The 25,349-nt window shown below is 36.8% G+C and overlaps 1 protein-coding gene across 11 annotated transcripts in view; it reads left to right on the forward strand.

Moving 5' to 3' along the window:
- Positions 1–25,349, forward strand: part of LOC120779511 (tetratricopeptide repeat protein 39B-like) — a 113,695-nt gene that overhangs the window by 36,491 nt on the left and 51,855 nt on the right. Inside the window, exon 1 of one of the 11 annotated variants that reach the window (XM_040111830.1) lies at positions 17,424–18,705. The exons of 9 other annotated variants lie outside the window; for them this stretch is intronic. The gene's annotated coding sequence lies outside the window, so the exon portion shown is untranslated. Of the gene's footprint in view, positions 1–17,423; positions 18,706–22,176; positions 22,260–25,349 lie in introns of those variants that run through there. One more of the 11 variants, XM_040111839.1, reaches the window with a different exon arrangement.

The raw sequence follows: 25,349 nt of genomic DNA on the forward strand, positions 1-25,349 counted from the left end.
ATGAATAATTAAAAATGTTTCTGTCATTTGCTTTCGTTACACACATACCCACATACGCGAAGGCGCAAGTGCGAAATCTAACAACAACAATGTTGTCTGCTCGGTAGCAAAATGACAATAAGCATAGATAACTTGATACGAGACTCTTTGGTTCGAGAGAGAGCTGTCAAAACTCGCATTTTTTATAACAATTGCCAATGATGCCACTGCTGAAAAATATTAACTTGGGTATTTAATAAAATATACAAAACACTCAATTAAACACTTTGAAAATGCATACATACATATATATGTAAATGCTAAAATGCAAAATCATTAATTAATTTACATAAACATTTATTTTGCCAAAATATGTTCGCACAGTTTCATTTCACACTAATTTCGTCAAGTAATTATAGCGCTGCTTTTCTGGCATCCCGCCTTTTTCACTAACTGCTGGTTGACGGCACCCTGATTGTGTTTTGTTGCCAGCTCAAAGTGTAAACACAATGACTGCGACAGACTGCAGCAGCACGACAGTGAACTGAAAACGTCGTTGTTCATCTTACTACATGTACATTTTGAGAAGCAACAACAACACAATGGCCGGCATGTACACAAAACAACGCAGTTGTCCATTTTGTATGTACACAATTTCGTTGTGGCCATACTAATTCCTTTCACTTCAATGAAATTTTAATATTTTGTTCAAAGTGAAATTTTTATGCAAAAAATAAGTAAATAGGTCAATATTTTTGCTTTAAATTATCAATTGTTATTACAAATGATATAATAGAGCTATAATATAGCTATTTTATGCTTTTATTTGTAAAATAACATCAAGTTTGTTAGAGCTGTGAATAATTTTACATTTTACATATTAGTGGCATCACCACTCTACCTCCTCTTTCTATCTTCCATTCTACTGTCAACTCTACTGTCGTCCTACTGTCGTTGGCAAAAATAGGAGGATATTGAAGTTAGCGAGAACGACAACTGTCGGCCTGCAGTCGTGTAGTCGTGCAGCTGTTAAAATAACACTGCCCTTAAGAACGTGTGTATTTTAATATTTGACAGATGTAGTTTGCAGTCTGTCGCCGTCTATGTGTTCACCACATCAGAAAACAGATCAGCTGCAAGCGAGAGAGCAAGAAAAGAGATTCTAAACAAGTTATCTATGACAATAAATGAATGACGAATATTACAAATTACAAATGTTTGCTTTGGCATGTGCACTGGTACATTCATAAATATATGTACATGCGCTAAGGCGCTATCTACGATTTGACATGCGCTCTCTTCTATGTTGCACGAATATGTATGTCAGGGATAATGGGATGCCCAACTTATTCCAGTGTGAGAGCGCCTCAAAATAAGCGTTTTTTATAACATTTTCCATTGTGGCCACATCGAACAAAAAAAGAATTTTTGGGCATTTAAATTAAAACGCCCAACGTTTATTACGATTGCAAATTATTATATATTGGACTTTTAATATATGGCGAAACCACTTAAATCCTTTTTTATGATTTTATGATATATTAAAACAACTGACTTTCGATCTTTCAATACTTAATAAGGTGAATTAAGCCTCTTAGTTGTCAATTAATGAATGTTTTTAATCATTTGTAATAGAAAATGATTTCTATTATGCATCAAATTACAAAACGTTTCATGAAATATGTTTAAATTTCGCATTTTCTTTGATTTTCATTGTTTTAAATTTTTATTAACGATCTTGGACGGCGGCAACAAATTTCTCCGTTCACATATATTTTTCGTATAATTTCAATCTGGCCGTTCCAGTCATTCCAATTGCAAAACGTCAAAACCTACCCAATCCAGTCAACTGTCAAATTTCGGTAGGTAAGCGGCTCTCACATTTCCAGTGACAGGAGAGTTGGGCATCCCATTATTCCTGATGCATGTACGAGCTAAGGAACACTGCGCTTTGACATGCGCACTCTACTTTGTTTTATATCATACTTACAAACATATGTATGTATATACATATGTATGGGCGAAGACGCAAGTGCAAAATCTAACAGAAATATTGTTGTCGGCGTTATTTTGATTAGAAGTGTTATTGCGTTAGGTAAGCTTTGAGTCATTTCAGTTTTCTTCCAAAAGTCAAGGCGGCTATTACCAGCGAATACATACATACTACATCGAATTTCAGTTCAGTTTCAGATTAATTATTAAAAATAAAATGCCAAACCAAAGGCGAATTAGACGAAAAAGGAGTTTAACGGGTCGAAGAGAAGAGGCGAATGTTATAGATAAACAGGAATTATTAATTGTTCATGTATGTATGTATATGAATTGACCTATTTTATTAGAGCCGTAGTCATGCAGGATCTATGGCAAGTTATTTCAAAGCTGCCCTAAACTCCGTAGTTCTTCCGGAGTATAGTTCGCTTGGGGGTTTGACTAATATATGTTTACACTGTAAAGCAAAACATTTCGGAAGTGAAAAGATACCTGTACTTTTCATTGTTTTATATTCGTAATATATGTATATACATACTTATTGTCTTAATATTTGGTTGAAATTGTTACTAGGTAAGAAATGGCTTTACGACATGTTGTCATGGCGGAAAAGTTAAACTTCAAGAATTACGTGTACCTGAGTTTTTGAAAGCTGTGTTAGAAAATGATTTGAGCTCTTGGCGGGGACACTATTTGGAGAATATTCGGCAGCTAAATAGTTCGTTTGCTTTTGCATCATTCGAAGCGAAAATTGCGGAGCCTACAGGGCGCGGACCATATTGCTTCCGAATACATGGATCAATATATCCTAGGGTAGGTCCATCGCATGCAGATCATCCTTCAGAATCCTCCTACGCCCAGCTGTTTATTCTTGACACGGAGCAAGTAACTGATATAAGGGCACAACATAATTCAAACTGCGATAGGTATTTGCTTAGAGAAATTCACGAAATGCTTTCAAATATTAACCCCTTGGCAAATGAGTATAAGCATATGACGCAGGTTGAACGCGAAGAGGAACAGAGGGCCAGAGAAGAAAATCGCAATGCTCGCCGAATTAGCATGCTACTTTTGCTTAGATCGATTATTACGTGATATTCACCAAAATGAAATACCTTTTGGTGGAAAGGTTATTTTATTAGGTGGTGATTTCAGGCAAGTTCTTCCTGTGGTACCCAATAGCTCACGCGCCGCTATAGTTGGTAATTGTTTGAAACGGTGCTCACTTTGGAAATTTTTTAGGTGTCTCAAACTCTCAACGAATATGCGTAATAAGAAACCTTATTCAACAGTTTTCTTTTGTTGGAGAAGGTCGAGAGCTCTCTCCAGAGTCGAAAATCAGTATACCAGAAGAGATAATTTTGCTAAATGAAAATTTAGTGTATTGGGTATTTCAGCCTCAGTCTGGTGTCATTAGTCAAAACCATTTGAAGGATCGAGCTCGGGCAATTTTGTGTCCAAAAAATGATCACTGTACGATAATAAATAGCGAAATAGTAAATATGTTGCCCGGTGAAGAAAGGGTATATTATAGCGTGGATACTGTCGTTTCTGAAGATCCTCAAGAGCATGTCGGATTCCCTACAGAATTTCTAAACTCCCTTAATTTCAGTGGAGTAGCGCCTCATGAGTTAAGGCTTAAGGTTGGAACAGTTGTGATGTTAATCCGCAATCTTAATACATATGAAGGGTTAGTCAATGGGACTCGCTTGATAGTAAAAGCACTACATTGTTATTGTTTGGAGGTCGAAATTTTAACCGGTGAATCACAAGGGAAACAAATTTTATTGCCCCGTATAAATTTACAGCCCAGCGAATCAACACTTTCTTTTATTTTAAAGCGTCGCCAATTTCCAATAATTGTAGCATTCGCAATAGCAATAAACAAATCTCAAGGGCAGACTCTAGCAAGAGTTGGTGTTTTCCTCAAGGAGGATTGTTTTACGCATGGCCAGCATGTCGCATTGAGTCGAGTACGATCTTCTCAAGATATCAAAGTTAAGACTTACGACCAAAATAAAACCACTACGAATGTAGTTTTCCATGAAGTACTTGAATAAATTGAGTTTTTATAAATTTTTTTTTTACTTTTTTCATTTTAAATAACAGAGTCCCCCGATTATCGGGGGTTATTACTAGTTTATCTAAATTGACAGTTGTGACGGAGGCTGCAAGCAACTTGATAATCAATAATAGTTTCGAGATGTCGTCGTCAAGGACAGAGTATATAAACCCTTTTTTTATTTTTTATACTTTTTCTGCACTATAATCTGTTCGAGGAACCACCGACTTTGTCATACATATCTGCAGAAGTTGTCAAGTTTGTATTTTGATATCAGTCGATATAAGGAAAGACGCATAATCCCTTAATTCTCATGGCTTTTGTTTGCAAACCTATGTGTTCCATGGTTTCGCCTTGATTATCAAGATTTAATGAAAAAATTGATATTAATGGTATTGAAATTCGAAAAGTGAGAGTGAGCAGTAAAAAAATTTGAATGTATTTTAACCTAAAAGCAATTTATTCAACGTATAACGGTCCGTGTTTTCAATGACCGACATGCATACAATCGTTTACCCCAACCTACAACGTATGGACTTTGCTGTTGTTGCTATTGTAATTGCACTAAAACTAACGCATACACATCATGCAACTCATAAGATCTCTGTGTAAGAAAGGGTTGAACGATGACACGTACACAAGAGTTTGGGTTAGTATTGTCAATTTGGCGTTAAGAAATCCATATAAGCTTTAACGGAAAAGGTGTGATAGGTTGTTGGGCAATTAGCCGGTGATTTACCGAATAGATGGCTTGCAGGGAAAACAATTTACGAAGGTATTTACCGTTACTTTTTATGGCTTTATGAAAAAATTCTCAAATAGCATGTAAATTGTAAACCAAAATTTAAATACTTTCGTTAAATAAACTTAATTTATTTAAAATTTAAAAAATTTTGTGAAATGGATAGAATAATGTTACGGAAATATAATTGAACTAACCTTTGATAGAGAATTGTATGCTATATTTAAATCAACACTTTTTAATATAAGGGTAAGAATTAAAAATATATTTATATACAATGTAATAAATTACTGGAAGGAACAGTGGGATACACAACTCGCTTTAACTACTCACTCTACTTACTCTTAACGATAACTTGAAAATATTTATTTAAATATGGTACAAATGGTTTATTATCATTCGAAAGAACATTCTTTGGAATCTATTTTTTGAAGATTATAGTCCATCGTTGAGTCCAATGATTTGTTCGGGCTTTTCGACTGGTAACTGGGGAATGACAAGCCTGACGAAGCAATATTTTCCGCATAGACTTTAGACTTTACAAATCCCCACACGAAAAAGGTAAACGGTGTGATGTCACACATTCTGGGTGCCAATCGACCGACCAAAAACGTGAAATTATTTGCTTACCGGAGTGTTCTCTCAATAAATATATTGATTGATACGATGTGTGGGAAGTGGCGCAGTCTTGTTGAAACCAAATATAGCAGAGATCACGAGCTTCAACTTCTGACATTAAATAATCGGTTTTCATAGCGCGATAACGGTTGCCATTGTCAATTACGTTCTCACCGGCACCATTTTTGAAGAAATTTGGACCGATGATTCTATTGGTTAACAAACCACACCGAACCCTTGTTTCTTCTGGAAGATACGACAGTTCTTCAATCTCTTAAGGTTGCTCTCTCTCCCAAATGCGAAAATTCTGATTGTTTTTATACACATTGAGCCACAAATGGGCCTTATCGCAGAACAAAGTTTGGTTCGAAAGCGTCGGATCTTCTTGAAACTTTTCAAGAGGCCGTAGACCAATGCGAAATCGCTTGAGAAGGTCGAGCGGCTTCAGTTCTTGCACAAACTTAACTTTAACTTAAGATCACGACATAAAATAAAGTTGAACGATTTGTAAATGTTGTTCAGTACTGTCGAAAAAATGTGCCTAATTCGACACTTATTGTTCACACCGCCGCCATTTTGCCAAATTTCAAAATAAAGCTTCCATAGCGCAATAGTGACTTTTTTACAGATAAATAATCTTTTTAAAATTTTTGTTTTAAATCAATTTTAACACTTTATTATACACCCAATAAATAAGCATAAAAAAACAACAACATTTTGTATTTGTCACGAATGCATTTATTAATAAAAAAAAACCGGACTGACTAGTGAATTTCAACATTAAAAAAAAAACAAATCGCGAAAACCAGTGATTTTTCACACAGAAGCGATCCCTTAGGTACCGCAGAATGGATCCGAGATTCAGCACTGAATTCCTCAGTACTTTGCTGTTATACTGTTTGATTTCTATATAATAACTACAAAACCCATTCATCATTTTAATGTGGCTGATACATAGATTGATAGTACCTAATACCATCTACTATATGATTTCTAGTCAGTCCCTACCTTCAAAAGATACGTATACAAATTTGGCAACTGGAAACTATTGGTTAATGAAATATAGTATTTAATGTGAAACAACTTGTGTTAGTTTACAAAAAATGTAGTAAAAAATATTTCACGTTTTAATACAGTATTGCTTTTAGGGGGAGAAATACTTTTGAATTTGGACTCAGCACCAGGGAAATCAACTGTTGAAAGGAGATTTGCTAAGTTGGAAAGAGGTGAAATGAGTACCGAGGACAATGAAGGCAGTGGATGCCCTAAAGTGGCGAAAGCTCTATGTAAAGTAAGTGGCTCCATAATTTCTCACTGGAGTCCAAGCAGCAGTCAGCCTAGTGGACTGCACATGATTAACGGGTCCTCAAGCGTGGAAAGACGAAAAAATCCCCTGACAAGGTTATGGCATCACTATTTGGGATGCACGTGGTAAAATATTCATCTATTTGACTGTAGTTCTATTCTAATATTTTTCTGTATCGTGTCGAAGACGAAGAGCGTCCAGGGCGACCATCAACCTTAGAGACCTTGCTGATGGAGTTGGCATATCGAAAAGCTCAGCCAATACCATTTTGAAGAATGTTTTGGGCCTCAAGCGCGTCAAATCTCGACTGGTACCGAAAACATTGAATTTTTTGGAAAAAGGGCGTCGCGTTGAAGTGTGTGAAACGATGCTTTCCGACTACCAGGGTGTCATAAAACGCATTATAACTTGTGATGAGACTTGGATCTATGCTTACGACCCCGAAACAAACGATCAATCGAGCGAATATCGTGCCAAAAGAGAGCCGAGACCAAAAAATCGCGCCAAAGGCGCTCAAAAAGCAAGGTCATGTTGACTGTTTTCTTCGATTATCGTGGTGTTGTGCATTATGAATTCCTTCCAACCGATCAAACAGTCAACAAGGAATATTATTTGAACGTTAAGCGTCGTTTGCGTAACGCTATCCGCCTAAAAAGGCCGGAATTGTGGAAAGACAATTCTTGGTTTTTACACCACAATAATGCACCATCCCATACTGCCCTCGTAATTCGTGATCATTTCGCCAAAAACTCAACCCATATCGTTCCGCAACCACCGCATTCACCTGATCTGGCGCCGTGCGACTTCTGGCTGTTCACCAAGCTCGAAAGACCGCTCCGATGACACCGTTTTTTTCAAGCTGCAGCGAAGACGGAACTGAAGGCCATCCCGAAAAGTGACTACAACCAGTGTTTCAAAGATTGGAAAATCCGTTGGCATTGCATCGGGAGGGGAGTACTTTGAAGGGGATGAAATTGATTTGGAAGAATAAATAAAGAATTTTCAAAATAAATACATGGTCACCTTATTTTTTGGGCACAGTAGTATATCTAGCAAAGTAGCCGTAATGCCTTGACGAAGAAAATGTCCATGCCAGTTTTGTTCTGAGATTAAAAATATCTAACGGGTTTGCCCTAAAAATAAACTGCCTTCTTCGGGAACAATAATCAGTATAACCCACATACTACATAAGTATCTTCTTTATTGGGGTAGAAATCGCTTACGCGGTTATAAGCGAGTTGACACATCGCGCCAGTTGTTTCTTCTTCTTCGCAATGTGGCGCCAATTGGAGATTCCAAGCAAAGTCATGTCCTTCTCCACCTTGTCTTTCCAATGGAGTGGAGGTCTTCCCCTTCCTTTGCTTCCGCCGGGTACTGGACGACATCACCTAGCCAGCGTAGACGCTGTCTTTTAATTCGCTAAACTATGTCAATGTCGTCGTATAGCTCATCGTTTCATGCAATGCGATAATCTCCGTGGCCAACACGTAAAGGGCCATAAATCTTTTGCAGAACTTTTCTCCCGAAATATCGTAACATCGGCTCATCAGATCTTGTCATCTTCCATGCCTCTGCAACGGTGCAGCACGAGAATAATGAGTGACCTACATAGTTTTGTTTTTGTTCGTCGAGAGAGGACTTTAATTATCTATGGCCTACTTAGTCCAAAGTAGCACCTGTTGGCAAGATTTATTCTGCGTTGGACTTCGAGGCTGACATTGTTGCTGGTGTTGATGCTGTTTCCAAGATAGACGAAATTATCTACGACTTCGAAGTTATGACTGTAAACAGTTACGTGAGTGCCTAGTCGCGAAAGCTACGACTGTTTGTTTGATGTTAGGAGATATTTCGTCTTGCCTTCGTTCACCACCAGACCCATTTGCTTCGCTGCCTTATCCATTCTGGAGAAAGCAGAACTAACGGCGCGGGTGTTGGGGCCAATGATATCAATACCATCGGCGTACGCCAGCAGTTGTACCCTCTTATAGAAGATGGGACCTTCTCTGTTAAGTTCTGCAGCTCGAATCATTTTTTCCAAGGTTGAAGAAGTCACATGAAAGGGAGTAGCCTTGTCTGAAATCTCGTAGGGTATCGAACGGCTCGAAGAGGTCCTTCCCGATACTGACGGAGCTTTTGGTGTTGCTCAACATCAGTTTACACAGCCGTATTAGCTTTGCGGGGGTACAAAATTCAGACACCGCGGCATAAAGGCGGCTCCTTTTCGTGTTGTCAAAAGCAGTTTTGAAGTCGACGAAGAGTTGGTGAGTGTCGATTCTCTTTTCACGGGTATTTTCGAAGATTTGGCGCAATGTGAATATCCGATCACTTGTTGAGTTGCTAGGTCTAAAGCCACACAGATTAGGTCCAATCAGTTTGTTGACGGTGAGCTTTAATCTTTCACACAATACGCTTGATAGAACCTTATACGCGATGTTGAGGAGGCTTATCCCGCGGTAGTTGGCGCAGATTGTGGGGTCTCCCTTCTTGTGGATTGCGCAGAGCACACTTAAATTATACTCGCGCATTTTGGTCTCTCTCTTTTTCTGTCTACAAATGCGTTTCACTTCCCTCTTCAACTCTCGATATCTATCCCAGTCTGCTTTCTTTCCTCTGCGACACGGCACTCCCCATCGTAACAGCTGTTATTTTGCATTACGAAAATTAGTGTTCTCCTGAATGAGCTCTGTGTTGTTATTACGTTTTACTTATTTCTTTCTTTTTTTGAAGTAATCAAATATTCAATTGATTCATACAAACATGAATTTTTAACAAATGCTTATGATTTGAAATATAATTTTTGTATTTCTGAATTGTATTACCAATTTTTAGCCAAATCGGTTCAGCAGTTCCTGAGTTATAAATAGTGTAACTAACACGACTTTCTATTATATATACATATATTGATATAGTTATTTTATATAAAAAATTCTTGTTGTACAAAATTATGATTAAAAAATGTGTACCTATAAACAGGAAACATTCTAATTTTCTCGTCATATATCGTGCGATGGTAAATTTTGTTTTATGATTCATATCAATTATTATCATTTGTAATACCAAATTCCTGTTACAATAGGTATTTCTTCGGGTCTACTCTTGGTAAAATTGAACTTCCAGTTTGTCTATGAATAATTTATTTAAATCGCTTAAAAATATATTTATCTATATCGAGAAGGTAAAATATAATCATTTGTTAACAGCATTAACACTATTTTATAATAAAATTGCAAAAAGTTTAAACAAAATTGAAATGTTTTTTGTTTTGTGGAACCCGTTTTGACCTCTCGCCACCCTGACCCAGTTTTGTTTACAATTGGGGTAAAGCAACAGTGTGAAGGCCACTGGTAATCGAACGGATCTTACATTGATTAGCCCCGAATTGAGAAGGGCTTCAATCCGTGTTGATAATGTTCACGAATTTTCATAATTAGTTTGAATTTTTGTTACAGCTTTTTCCCAGTAACCATCCATATGATGAACGCTTGAATAGATTTGATAGGAGCCGTCTTTGTTTTTTAGGTTTAGGTATGTCAGTGTATCGCAATAGGAGTATGTGATCACTTAACTTTATTTCATATATGTATTTTATATCAGGATTTTTGTACCATTACAGGCGAAAGCCATCCGAAAAGTTACATATATTCGTGTAAACCCTAGGTTTGTCAGAGGGAATTCGATTTTGGGTCGTCTGCCAATCGTGGAATGTTGGAACATTGTGAATATGGTGGTAGTCGCACGACGTACAGGCTTTTATCTGAACGAATAGGTGTGACTTTGTAAAAGTCTTCACAATACTGATCTTCTGCTTATTATAACACAGTACAACAGCTAATCTGGGGGTGAGAAATTCTAAGTCAGGGTGATGGTACTAGGTCAGTATAGTAAAACCCTCAAAGGGTTTGGCATTCGTATGTGTCAGTTTTTTTTTATGACCTTTTAAATTTTACAGTACAACAGCTAATCTTTATGACCTTTTAAACTTTTTCTTATGTTATAGCGAACGAAAATTGGGTAGCAAATATAGTGTGTAAAAGCTGCTACAACCGTCTAATGGATTGGAAAAATAGACAACAGTGGTTCGCGAGTTATGTTAAACTACGTTTTTGTCAAAATGTTACAACTAAGCGAAAAAACATCAAGATAAGGAAAAAATTTAAAAGGTCATAAAAAAAGCTGACACATACGAACGCCAAACTCTTTGAGGGTTTTACTATACTGACCTAGTATCATCACCCTGACTTGGAATTTCTTACCCCCCAGACAATAATCCCAAAAATGTTCCACAGTGTAATTGGTGTGGGAAAGTTCGTTTAACTCTCTAATTTTACTTAATTGTGGCGTGAAACATTTTGTCAATGCTTGCTATTTATGTTATAGCTTGGAAGCATGTTAGTTAGTTGCTATTGTCTTAAGCATGTGCTTTAATTTTCTTATCTGCTTAAGAAGAAATGAGGGTAATGGTGTAGATTTTGAACTGCTCTTCAGCGCATTTCAAAATTAGCTTCTTTTGTTCGCAGTTTTAGCCAATTTTTTATCCTTGACGCTATGAAGGATCGTTGTGATCCTTGGTCTTAGGGCTTCAAGTTTGAATAATTCTTATCGGTGTTTGATGGAGACGACTGCTGTGGGTAATTTTACCCCATTTTGAATTTTTCAGTGTAGCGTTTGAAACTTTTGTGCCTTTAAGCAGCATGCTGTCTTTTGGCAATTTTTAGGATGTAGTATTTTGGGAGTTGTTTTCCAAATAAACCACTGTTTTTTTTGTGAAAGCGCTTCTTTGGGATGAAATAGAATATGTGCTCTGGGAAAGCATTGAGTGGTATCTTTTGTGACAATATAAACAATTGAATTTGCTTTTATGCGCTCTTGTGCATAGTTCGCATGACGTATATTTATTCTGTTCGGATGTGAACGATTGCATTTTGTATTATGTATTATTATTTTAATTTTACTGCTAGCTTGGAATCTTTGAAGCTTCTATTCAGGTCGTTTTGATACTTTTTGTTTTTTGGTTGCCACGTTCAGCCTATCATTCGTTAGATCGATTGCTCCCATAAAAGAAATGATTGGTAATGGTAATGCTGCTGTGCATATATTTTTCAGAGAAGGGTTCCAATTCTCTGTGAGGATGTTTTGTGATTGAAATGGCAAAATTTCTGAAACTGTGGACTGAAATTTGATTTCTTAATTTTAGGTTCATTAGTGTCGTTACTTGTTTATCGGCCAATATTCTTTAATTTTCATTCTTGTCTTCAGAGCTTCTCAAGCCAAATTAAAATTGTTGTCATTTAGTACGAATTGTTTAACTATGACGCAGTTTTTCATTTTTTGATATTTGAATATGGTTGATGTAAACGACTGTAATCATGTTGCTTCTATTAGCTTTAATTGTGTGGATATCATAACTTTCGTAGCTTCATACTTGCCTAAGCAGTTTTTGTATTTTGCGTTCGATGATGATTTAAATTTTGTGGTAGAACTAAATCGTAAAATAACTATTATGTCCGGTTAAGGGGTATACTACTGTGATCAAATTGAAGGGTGAAATTTTAATTTATACTTCGCGAGTTTTTCGAATACGTAAATTTTTTTTTACTGTAAGTTGGTAAGTATTTGAGATACGCGTCATTTCGTGAGGCTCTAAAAGTGAATTCTTCGATTTTTACTATGTCTGAATTTATTGAACAAAGAAGTGCGATAATGCACCATCTCATACTGCATTGGTTATTCGTGATCATTTCGCCATATTTTCTACTAATAGCATGCCGCAACCACCGCATTCGCCTGATTTACCTTCGTGTAACTCCTGGCTATTCAGTAAATTCACATGACCACTCCGAGGACACCGTTTGGACTTAATTAAGGATACAAAAGCTGAATCGAAAAAAGCTCTGATGCCCATCATGACGGAGGATTTTTCGAAGTGCTATGATGACTGAAAAATTCGTTGGCATAAGTGTATTGCAGCGGGAGGGGATTACTTTGAAGGAGATGAAGTGGACAAAATTCACTTTTAAATTTGATCACAGTAGTATATGTAGGTACAGTAGAGGCCCGCTAATCCGGATCAATTAAAACCGGCCCCTATCCGGAATATAAGGAAATCCGGATTACCAAAGACATATCAGAACTATGTATTATGAAAAAATATTTATAAAATCTGTTTGTTTATTATAACAAATAATACACATGTTCCAAAAAACAAAAAAAAACTTAAACCAATAAAGCATAAAAGCGAATGTAGTGAATAATAAACATGTGATCCGGATTAGAGAATACGGATAGAGAATTTCGGTCCGGATTACAAGGGACATTATAGACATTTTGAGTTTTTTAACCCTCTCCGGATTACAGTGGAATCCGGATTAAGCCATGTCCGGATTAGCGCGCCTCTACTGTACCCTCTAATAGAAGGGCTTACGTGTATGTATTTATGTGCTTGTACACTGGAGATCTCGTTGTAGAGTTCAATGCGCTTTGCACGATTTGCTTGTGCGTATTTATGTGGGTATGTTATACAAGTATGTATTGTTGGAAATATGCCAATTTGGACTTTTAAAATGTGTATATAGTAGAGGAGAGAGAGAATTATGGGCCGACAACTATTGGTTTTTGTACCACAATTATACATCGTTGCATACTGCATTGATTGTTTGCGATTGTGCTCTGGTAGAGCTTATATACATATATGTAATTCTCGATTATATAAAATCTTAAAAACAATCCAAAAATTGATGGAAACAATCAGTTACTGTCTTTGTGGCATTAAGGAAATTAAATAAAGAGAATGAAATTTTCCCATTTTTTATAAAGAAATAACGTATTGTTACAACAATTTGCGTATTGTGTTTTTGTTTCTTTTTTTTAAATCTGTTTTTTAGATCGAATATTCGTCGTGCTCAATTTCTTGAATAAAGTTAATTAGAGGCATAATTAAACTGCCCTTCATCGAAAGAGGTTTTGAAATTATGTTTTCATCATTAGCTTCCCCATAGCAAGGCAAACCGTCATCAGTATGGATATAGCTTGTAAAAGGTTCGTGAAGAAACTCACCGCTGATGATGCAATTCATTTCATATCTGCCATCTGATTCTTTTAATTGAGGCTCAGAATGTAGGTGGACAGATAAAAACTGTCACGTAGCCTTAACATTGACGCCTTTGTCTGGAAAGGTCCAGCAAAATCGACACGTGTTATGGTGAAAGGCTGAGAGAAGTTGCAGTGTTCTGGTGGAATTTTTTGCTTGTACGTGAAGCAAATCTTGCACATGAAAAGTACTTTTTTTATTTGTGGCTTAAGCCTTGGGATATAAAACACTTAGCGAACTATTTGCTGCATGAGGCGGTGCTCGGCGTGTAGCATTAGTAAGTGGACATAATGAATGTATAATTTGGCAAGTTGTATCTTTTCTGGTAGGATTTTAGGATGGCGTTCATTATATGTATGTCAGGCTAGAGTTGGCAAGCTGATCATTTGCACGAAGCAGACCTTTCTTGTTCAGAAGTGGGTATAATACTAAGGGTTAGTTCTTTTTAACAATCGACTTTAATTCTCTTACCAATGATATCTCGCGGATGAAGTAGCGCATTTGAGTACGTTCGATAAGAGCGCCCTTTGATTTTTATAAGTCTAATTACGTCAATATATCGCATTGGGGGTATATTTGGGGGAACGAGGAAAATCACTCAAGGATGTCATAATCATCCAATGTTGCATAGAAAGAGTATTTGAACCTAAGAAAATTTAATATTAGGAGCATTAACTCTGGTTGGAGAGTGGGTCCCGTAAATAGAGTATCGTTTAGGGGCTTACCCGAGCTAGTGGGTCTTGAGATATTGAAGACAACTCTTGCTGGCTTTACTCCTGTACTCCTGTAGCAAGTAAAATGAGTAGTGTTTTACCTTGACGTTTTTTCGCCTGGGCTTACTTTCTCCATGTGGTCTAAATTGCTGTATTCTTCTAATACACTATCATATTCTGATTTCACTTCGCTTTTTTAATTAGGTTCTTTCCATTTAAGAGCTGCCGGCCCGGAGGACCATGCTTGAATATGGAAGTAATATTGAGACACTTCATAATTTATAATTGAAATGATTATTTAATGTCAATATAACTTTTTATTACACTGCATGTAAGACTTATTTTAATATTGAAATATGAACAGGCGTAGAGGATCGATCTCGAACGAAAATGATATTGCTCTCAGAATTATTTGTTCGGGGGCAATTGCTCACGGGGCCAATGTATATCCAATTGGGTAAACGTTCGAAGTCCGTGTGGGGATGTATAGTATGAGTGGTTTCATCGGGTGTGGTTTGTTATATTAGGGTTTGCCATTATTATACCGGGTGGAGCGGTGCACTTTGAGGGGGGAGTTATACTCATTGAAACAAACATTTACGACTATACATGTACATATGTATACGCAAATGTCTGGATTTACTGCCCAAATTCTCACTTATATCTACAAAGTTTCTAAAAACGTCATAACTTTAGAGCATCTTAAAGTAGCTGATATATTTATGAAATATTTTAAATTGAACTTATTTTTAGTTAGTTTAAATTGAACTTATTTTTAGTTAAAAACGAAGATGAATAACCTCAAGTGCGAAACGCACAAAATTTTACGTTTGAAATTGAGAACAGAAAATATTTATTTATAAAATTAATCCTAATGCTAATAAGGAGCAATAGCTATACTTGGATTCCATTTTTAAAACACAAGAAGATCCTAATCTATATTTAGTAAAAAGTATTTCTCCTACATCTATTTTAAGGCAGTTTCTGTCAAATTGCTCCGTAATAATTCAACACTCATTAATATTAACGAAAACTTATTTTATTACTTTAATACACTTTTTGCACCATAAAACTCTCTTAAATCAGGGCATCTTGCAGACGATTATTCAACAAGGCTCGCCGGAGTGGATTACTTAACGATTGGGTCTTAAATAAAACGGGGCTTGCAATGAGTCTGAGACGGTGATCTGCAGTGACTGAGTTAGACACAACTTTGAGCTAAGTGCGAAAAATTGAGTATGAGCAAATAAATTATTCACGGAATGAGTAGAAATATGATTACTGCTCACTTACAATTATAGAGAGAGAGTTTTGGCTTGTGAGCTGCTTAGCTTATGTTTATGCGACTTCATGGCATCTCGCCCCTCAACACATAATTCATCACACCACACAACATTCAGCACACAACACAACATTCATCACACACACCATACGTAATCGTTTTCACCACCTAACCGATCAAAAAGGTTGGGTTAGATCGGGGTGGCCCCAATTTGCTTTTCACCAGTGGCGTAGCTAACATAGGTTACACCCGGGGCGGATTTTGAAGGTGTCACCCCAAAACTCAATCAAAACTTTTAAAGTAAAAAAATAATCATTTACATTTTATTAGAACACGAGTATTACAAATATTATATTAGTATATTATGTGAAAAAATTAAAATTTCTTCCTTCTAGCTTTGACACTTGCAAACTCCGAAATCACGTCTTCAAAATTTATATTTTGTGTTGCTTCATGTTCTATCGTTAAAATACCAAGATTGTTTAATCTGGTTTCAGTCATTGTAGACCGCAAGTAATTTTTAATTAAATTTAATTTGCTGAAACTTCTCTCACATGAAGCGACTGATGCACATATTGTCATAAATAACTTTAATGCGACCGTTAGATTCGGAAGAGAAGCTGTAAAGTTCCATTCCACAATGAATTTCAAATAGTCCAGCATCACCCAATTAGAGACAGTGATATTAGCCGCTTTTAAATGTCTTCTCAATCTTGGTATTTCTAAAAGTAGTTCTGTTTCTGATACTTCATCGTAAAGGTTAGTAAATTTTGGTATAGCAAATTTAAACTGTTCAGTGTTTGCCAAAAGCAAGGTCTTTGACTGCACAACTTCAAACAATGAAGCTACGTCTTTAATGGACTTTACTCGTGTTTTGAGTTCAATATTGAATCTGTCAATACATTCTAACATGTCCTTTTGAAGTTCCGCTCTAAGTGTAAGTCCAGTATCGGTGGCTAACTCACCGGGCATGCGTTTCTTGCGACGAATTCGTCGTTCCATCGAAATGTTGTATTCTTCCGATATTTGTAAATATGTATTTAAGTAGGTATGACTAGAAAATAATAGCAAAAATACTTTACTTACCTTGTTTATTTTCTTCAAGAATCTTAATAGTCGGTTTTATACAAAAATTGTTGTTTTTAATATCTAATAATTAACAAACACTTTGCACTAAACTTTCACACGTTCACGTAAAAGAATATTGAAATAAATGCGGTCGGAAACAAAAGAAATTGCCCAATCCACAACACAAGTGACGAGCTCTATATCAAGGGAATCCCCTGACTAGCGTTGGTTGTGCGAATTCCACCTAATTCTCTTTTGTAACGGCTAATCAATTTGTACATGTCAAACGAAAGTTTACCGCCCAGGACTGTATCGTTTTGCATGCAAAATTTAAGAAATTCTTGAAGCGTGTTAAAAAAAAAGAACTTACATAACAAGTAACATCTCAATAAAATTTAAGAAACATGTAAAGTAATTCAAAATAATCACTTAAATAACTCAATCACTTAAATTACATTATATCTATTAAAGTGCTGCTCATTAAGCTTTAAAATTTATATGTAGCTTAAATGCTAACACAACACCCTAATTACATGAAAGTAACAAAAAAACTCTTACACAACACCCTATTTTCTAGAGCAGCGTTGTCCACGGCCTATGCGCACAATAGCGCACGGACAGTGCCAGACACCTCACACCAACATGTCGCGACAAGTGTCTGTGAAACCACGATTGTGCTGCTGTATTCAACTTCGTAGGCAAGCAAAGCAGAATTTTGCGATCAGTTGACGCTAGAATAACCAACACAAGCATAACGTGCACACAGTCACGTCGGACAACACTGCTATATATACTGAGATTGACAGTGTGCACATTGTTTTGTTTTTAAATACTCGTATCAATTTATTTTGCTCGTGGTACGATATTATAGTTACCTAGATTATTTGATTAGTGGCGGTTATGCTCTCTGCCACACATTTACGATTTTTTATAGGTAGAACTGATTGTCATAGTCGGGTTCGGGTGTCACCCCTAACCGGGTGACACCCGGGGCGGACCGCCCCTGCCGCCCTCCCCTAGCTACGCCACTGCTTTTCACACCCGTACCGAAAATACACGTCTCGCCAACTAGTTCACCGTCGATCCGCCAATTTTTAATAGCTTAAAGTTCTGATCAAGATTTGGAGTCCTCATCCGGTCGCGTGTGTGTGTGTGCAGGAGCATCAAGAGCATCAGGAGTGAAAAGTGTACAGTGTGATGAAAAATAAAGAATTATATCTACCATAGCTTCAAGTTTGTATTATAAAAATATTGAAGTTTCGCCCGCAAAGGGAAATACCTAAATAAATTAATTGTTACATTTTTATACGAAAATTGAGAAATTTTTAATTTAACCAAAACCACCAAGAGATGCCTAACTAAAGGGAAAGTAAGTATACCCAGCAAAATACATAGTGAAATTAACTCCAACAAACAAATGGTCCTTCGAGCCGCTCAGAAAGGCACCTAAGATAAAACACCACAAACGAAAGAGTTAAAAAATGCAAAAAAGTTAAGAAAATTGCGGGCATAGATTAACAAATAGCATTAAACGGGCGCGTTATAACACAAAACAAAGGTCAATAACCTCAACTGTACAAAATACATAAACGGGCGCGATATAATACAAAATAACTAACTAAAGAAACTAAAAACTAAAGTGCGGTATTAAAGTGAAGTGACAATAGGTTATAGAAACAATACTAAAAAGTGAAAAGAAAACAAATTACATATATAAAATACTCAATAGCACATAACTAGAGTGCATTGAAGTGGAAAGAACAACGAAAATACGTACCTACATACCAGTGATCTGCAACAAGTAACTTTTTCAAGCTTCAAGCCTATCATATCAATCTGTATACATACATAGTTAGAAGGTATGTGATACAATTTATGGATGAAAATAATAATAATAAAATAAAACTTTTGTAAAGTTTTCGGTTTCTCATGTTCATTCAACCTTTTTATTTATTTATATATAAATACAGAATATTACTATATAAATACATATGTGCGTATTATTTGGACAAGAACATTTTCTACGCATATTATTTGCTTAGTTATTTTCATTTTTTAAAACAGAATTTAAAAATAAGATATTATCCACAATCATAGGAGCTAGGCGATTGCATTTCTCTACTATTATATTACCTGCAAGTGAAAAAGCGCGCTCACTGGCTGCACTGCTAGCTGGAATTGATAATATTTTAAATGCGAAGCTAGAAAGAGTTGGAAGCTCAATTTTATTGCTTTCCCACCATTCCATGGCATCAAAATTACTTGTAAATTGTGCTCTTTTTTGTATATATTTCTCAATTTCCTCACTTGTTATAATAGGTGTGGTCGGATTTTCAAGATTTACTGTGTCTGGGAAAAAGAAGTAATCATCCGACGACTGTGTTATCTCAGTTGAATTTTCTACATTTACAGTAGTGTCAAATGAAAAACATTCAGTTGATGGTATATTACGTAGGCAAAAATCTTTAACTTCTGCAATAGAACTACAATCTAAAACGTTATTAGAAGGCGGATAGAAAAATACTGCGACCTTATGCCGGATGTCTAGGTTAGGCGTCCATTTGTTATTTATTTCTTGCAAAATATTTGATTTTAAAACAGAAATAGGAACAGGGTCCTGCTGGTTTTGTTCGCAAATTTTTCTTAGACGAGTTATCGACAGATAAACGTAAGGAATTGTCATGTATTTTGAGCCTTGAAGTTTTTCCCAAATAATTTCAAAGTTATCACACAGCTTCACTAATGATTGTAATATAAAAATAATATTTGAAACTTTTTGCAGTTCTGATTTTGCAATCAGTTGTTCATTGATTTTACTCCAGTTATCATAAACTGATTTAAACATATATTAATTTGAGTTCCAGCGTGTTACCCAAAAATTTTTCAATGTTGTATCTAAAAATACTTGTAAAATTGCCTTTTTCAAATATTTAACCAGCTTTTTACTATCTTCTATTAATAACTTTAATTCTGCAGTTAAATTAAAAACAGCTTGCAAAACATTAGCAAATAAATGGTTGCAGCATTTAAGCCGCGTATTATTTTTTAACGCTTTCTTCATATTTGGGCCTCTGTTATAAAAGTAATTTCATCATAGCTTGTAATGCCAAACTCCAAAAATATGCTTTCAAGCTTGTTTCGAATATTTCTCCCAGTCGACTTTTCAAAATCAAGAGTTTTCGCGCCTAGAACAAACTCTTCAAATTTATCATTGTAAAAAAAGTGTATGGTTGCACATAAGAAATTTCTGTTTGTAAAAGCCTCACACCACATATCAGCAGTTACGGAAGCACGCCCAGCGTTTACAATACTTTGAAGTTTGCTCTGCATTTCTAATTTCTTTTCAGTTGCACCTGAGTTATCTGCCGGGAGACTGTTGTTGGTTGAGGAATCAAATCGTCAACGTCTATGTGCTCTCCGAACTTGTGCCCTATTTTAATGAGGTGCCGCGCTACATTCTTAAGTCTGCTACCGTCCAATTTAGACACTCTTGCAAGAAATCTGTTAAAAAAAAGATATTTACTAACGACTTACTTACATTTTTTTTGGTTTTACCCTTTTTTTGTTCTTGCCCTACTTGTTCACAGGGAATTTCTTGGGTTTTCCTTATGAAGCACTTATGACGGCGTAAGTTTGCGTTCCATTATGCCGAAAAATGGCCTCACATTTACGGCAGCATACAAATTCATTAACAGTGCATCCACAATCATCTTGAAGTTCGCAAAAAACCGACCACACTTCACTACGTCCTTTTCTTTTTAATGATTTTCTTAGAATACCACTTCTAAGTTTTTCAGAAATATTGTCAATAGTATTAGACATACTTTGGGCACGTCAGAATGTTGCAATAAAAACACTGGAATGATATCGAACTGTTTTCGTTGTCATAAGTTTTCGTTGTCATAAGTTGGTAAGAATCCAACAAGTCATTTGTACAGAACAAGCCTCGACTGTACATGCAACGATTTGAATCGTTTCAAACTGTACATGTGTATGATTCGAACAAGCAAACCTGATCACTGTGTTGATTAGGTATGAAATGGAACAAGCAAGTTGCGACTTGTATGTTTGACGTTTTTCAAGTAACAAGCCATACATACTTACATTGATGTTGTACAAGTTAACACCAAATTCAAGTAACTCCTTCCAGATCTCTGGTACATACGTGTATACGTAGTTAAGTGACAAGTGCGGAACACAATGACAGCGACAGACTGCAGCAGCACGACAGTGAACTGAAAATGGCGTTGTGCATCTTACTACATGAACATTCGTAAGAAGGCAGCAACATAACAATGGCCGGCATGTACACAAGACAACACAGCTGTCCATTTTGCATGTACAAAATTTCGTTGTGGCCATACTAATTCCTTTCACTTTAATGAAATTTTAATATTTTGTTCAAAGTGAAATTTTTTATGCAAAAAATACGTAAATAGGTAAATATTTCTGTTTTAAATTATCAATTGTTATTACAAATGATATAATAGGGCTATAATAGGGCTATAATATAGCTATTTTATGCTTTTATTTGTAAAATAACTTCAAGTTTGTTATAGCTGTGAATAATTTTACATTTCACATGTTTGTGGCATCACCACTCTACCTCCTCTTTCTATCTTCCATTCTACTGTCAACTCTACTGTCGTCCTACTGTCGTTGGCAAATATAGGAGGATATTGAAGTTAGCGAGAACTACAACTGTCGGCCTGCAGTCGTGTAGTCGTGCAGCTGTCAAAATAACAATGTCCATAAGAACGTGTGTATATTAATATTTGACAGATGTTAGAGAGAGAGCAATTGCTAAACGTCAAAACCTACTGAACTTTGACAGCTAATCGATTTCAGTATGTTTTGACGTTTATCAATTGGAAACGAGCGATGGCCAGATTGGAATCTTACCAAAAAAACATGTAAACGGAGGGATTTGTTGCAACGTTCAAGACCACTTATAAAAAATGTAAAACAATGAATATTAAATAAATTTGTGAAATTTAAAGATATTTGATGATACGTTTTGTAATTTGAAGCATCATAGTTTTATTTTCAATGGAAAATGATTAAAAACGTTTAATGATTGAAGGCTAACAAGCTTAAATCCTATTATTGGGTATTGAAAGGACAAAAGTCAGTTGTTATAATATTCTTTAAAAAGATTTAAATAGTTTCTCCATATAATAAATAAACACTATTTAGTAATTTTTATTCGTACTAAATGTACCCAACAATTGGGTTGATAAATGCCCAAAAATTGTTATTTTGTTCAATCTGGCCATAATGGAAAATCTTATAAAAAACGCTAATTTTGAGGCGCTCTCACACTGGAATAAGTTTAACATCCCTTTATTCCTGGAAAGCATCAAAGAAGAAATAAAAACCAAATAGAGGAAAACGACATAGAGAGGACACATATGTAAGTATTGCCCAAACCCTTGGTGGAGAAAAAAGTGAGTCCATTCCAATTAAATTTTTAATAAAATTATTTATGCGCATATGTATGTTTAATATACAGTTTAAGCTGTAATACGGCATACAGCTACTTAGAAATAACCCAACTGTTCTATACGAAAAACCGGCTAGACACATGTATGTATGTTATTTAAAATGAAAAAAGTAAAAAAAAATTTTTTATAAAAACTCAATTTATTCAAGTACTTCATGGAAAACTACATTCGTAGTGGTTTTATTTTGGTCGTAAGTCTTAACTTTGATATCTTGAGAAGATCGTACTCGACTCAATGCGACATACAGCTGGCCATGCGTAAAACAATCCTCCTTGAGGAAAACATCAACTCTTGCTAGAGTCTGCCCTTGAGATTTGTTTATTGTTATTGCGAATGCTACAATTATTGGAAATTGGTGACGCTTTAAAATAAAAGGAAGTGTTGTGTGTATAAAAAATATATAATACATATAAATAAAAGTATCATATAAAAAACATAAATACATACATATCTATATATATATATACATTAGGGTGTGTCATTCTGAGTCAACCTTTTTTTTTCAAAAAAAAAAAAAAAAAGTCACTCAAAAGATGAGCTCTTAATATTAATATTAAGAGGTCCCTCTTTCAAATTTTCTATTTTCCATATAAAAACATGGAAAAAAATCATTTCTTTGTGGTGGTTATTGTGCGGAGGTTATTATATGTATGTGCACGCGATGGCTGCCAGTAGGGATGGTAAACTCGACGTTACGAGTATTCGAAAGAAAGGTTCTGCGGAAGATTTATATTTGCATGTTGGCCACGGTGAATATCGCATTCGATTTAGCGATGAGCTGTATGAGATATACGACGACATTGACATAGTTTAGCGAACGCTACTCTGGCTAGGTCATGCTGTCCGAAAAGACGAAAACTCTACAGTTCGACGCAGTACGCACCGGGAGAAGCAGAGGAAGAGGTTCTTCTCCTTCGTTTGGAATCTTCAATTGGCGCCACATTGCAAAACCAATAAACGACTGGCGCAAGGGCACAATAGACCCTAGGTCGCGGTGCAGAACCTCAATAATCCTTATACCTGATTTTTTGGATCATGTAGTTGTCAAACCAAACTCTGGTTTTTCTTCGCCCACATACCTGGGAAAGAGTTGTGGGTGGGTAGAAGCCGCAGAAGCAGAGGTGCAGTGAGCTTTTTTACGGTTGTTGGAAGAATATGTCGTCAGGAACTCCTTATAAAGTTCATTTTCATAATTTCTGATTACATTGTTTTTCGCGCTGAGGTTGCTGGTATTAAAGTAACGGTAGATGAATGTAGGAGGATGGAGTCATGTGAAGAAGTTCACGCAAGTGAGGAAAGTTTACTGATCGCCATTTACTTGGGAGTGGCCAGAAACGATTCTTTTACATATGACTCAAGCAGCTCACAACTTCCGGTCTTTGACCAAGTATCCTCTGGGTAGCCTAAGAACATCCGTTTGAAGGCGAGCTAAAGTGAGAAGGCGAAACATCCCCTGCATAGGGTTGTGCGCTGGGTTTGGGACCCGCCACGTAAAACAAAACACTCCAATGAAAAAGCAACAACAGCCTCGGATGAGAGACCCTCCTTTTGGTGACGACCATAGCAAACGAAATAAGGACTACGAATTGAGGGCATGCACCTGGAATGTCCGGTCCCTTAATGGGGAAGGTGCCGCTGCCCAGCTGGGTGATGTCTTGGTTAGAGGGAAGACTAACGTCACCGCTGTCCAAGAAATGCGATGGACGGGACAAGGACAGAGACGTGTAGGTCCTTGTGACATTTACTACAGTGGCCATATAAAGGAGCGAAAGTTTGGTGTGGGATTCGTGGTGGGAGAAAGACTCTGTCGCCGAGTACTATCATTCACTGCGGTGAATGAACGTCTAGCCACAATCCGCATCAAAGCGAGATTCTTCAATATATCGCTGATTTGCGCCCACGCCCCGACGGAAGAGAAGGACGATGTGACCAAAGATGCCTATTAAGGGTGGGTAAGGAAGGTATCTTTGGCACTACAGCCTTCGCGACGAAACATCCCCAAATGAGTTGAGGCTGATCGACTTCGCCGGGGCCCGAAATATGGTTATCTGAAGTACTAGGTTCCAGCATAACAACATAAGGGGTCCTAACATCGACACGGACCACTATCTTGTTGCAGCTAAGATTCGCACCCGCCTCTGTGCAGCAAAAACCGCACGTCAACAAACACAAGGAAGGTTCGACGTCGAGAAGCTGCAATCACAATAGACAGCCAAATGATTTTCTACGCGGCTTGCACTCCTGCTCTCTGAGAGCACTCGTCAACAACTCGGTATAAGGGAACTGTGGGACGGCATTTCAAACTCCTTACGTACAGCTGCAACCGAAACCATTGGTTTTCGGAAAGTGCAAAAGAACAACTGGTACGACAAGGAGTGCCGTCTCGCAGCGGAGAGAAAACAGGTTGCCTACCTCGCAACTTTACGATCGACTACAACACGTGCGAGATGGGATAGATACCGAGAGTTGAAGAGAGAAGCGAGACGCATTTGCAGACAGAAGAAGAAAAAGGCCGAAATGCGTGAGTACGAAGAGCTTAAAATTCTACGAAAAAATGCGGCGGGTTACAGAAGGTTTCAAGACCAGAGCATACTCTTGTAGAACCCCCAAAGGTGAACTAGTCACCGATGCCCAGAGCATACTTAGATTATGGAGGGAACACTTTTCCAGCCTGCTGAATGGCAGTGAACGCACAACACCAGGAGAAGGCGAACCCGATTCCCCAATCGATGACGATGGAGCAGACGCTCCATTGCTCCGTCAGAATCGGGAAGGACCTCTCCGAGCCGTTCGATACCAAATGAGGTTTCAGACAAGGTGATTCCCTATCGTGCGACTTTTTCAACCTGCTTCTGGAGAAAAAAGTTCGAGCTGCAGAATTAAATAGAGAAGGTACCATATTTTATAAGAGTGTACAGCTCCTGGCGTATGCCGATGATACTGATATCATCGGCCTCAGCACCCGCGCCGTTAGTTCTGCTTTCTCCAGACTGGACAAG

Source organism: Bactrocera tryoni, unplaced genomic scaffold (assembly GCF_016617805.1).
Source record: "Bactrocera tryoni isolate S06 unplaced genomic scaffold, CSIRO_BtryS06_freeze2 scaffold_11, whole genome shotgun sequence".
NCBI classification, from domain to species: domain Eukaryota; kingdom Metazoa; phylum Arthropoda; class Insecta; order Diptera; family Tephritidae; genus Bactrocera; species Bactrocera tryoni.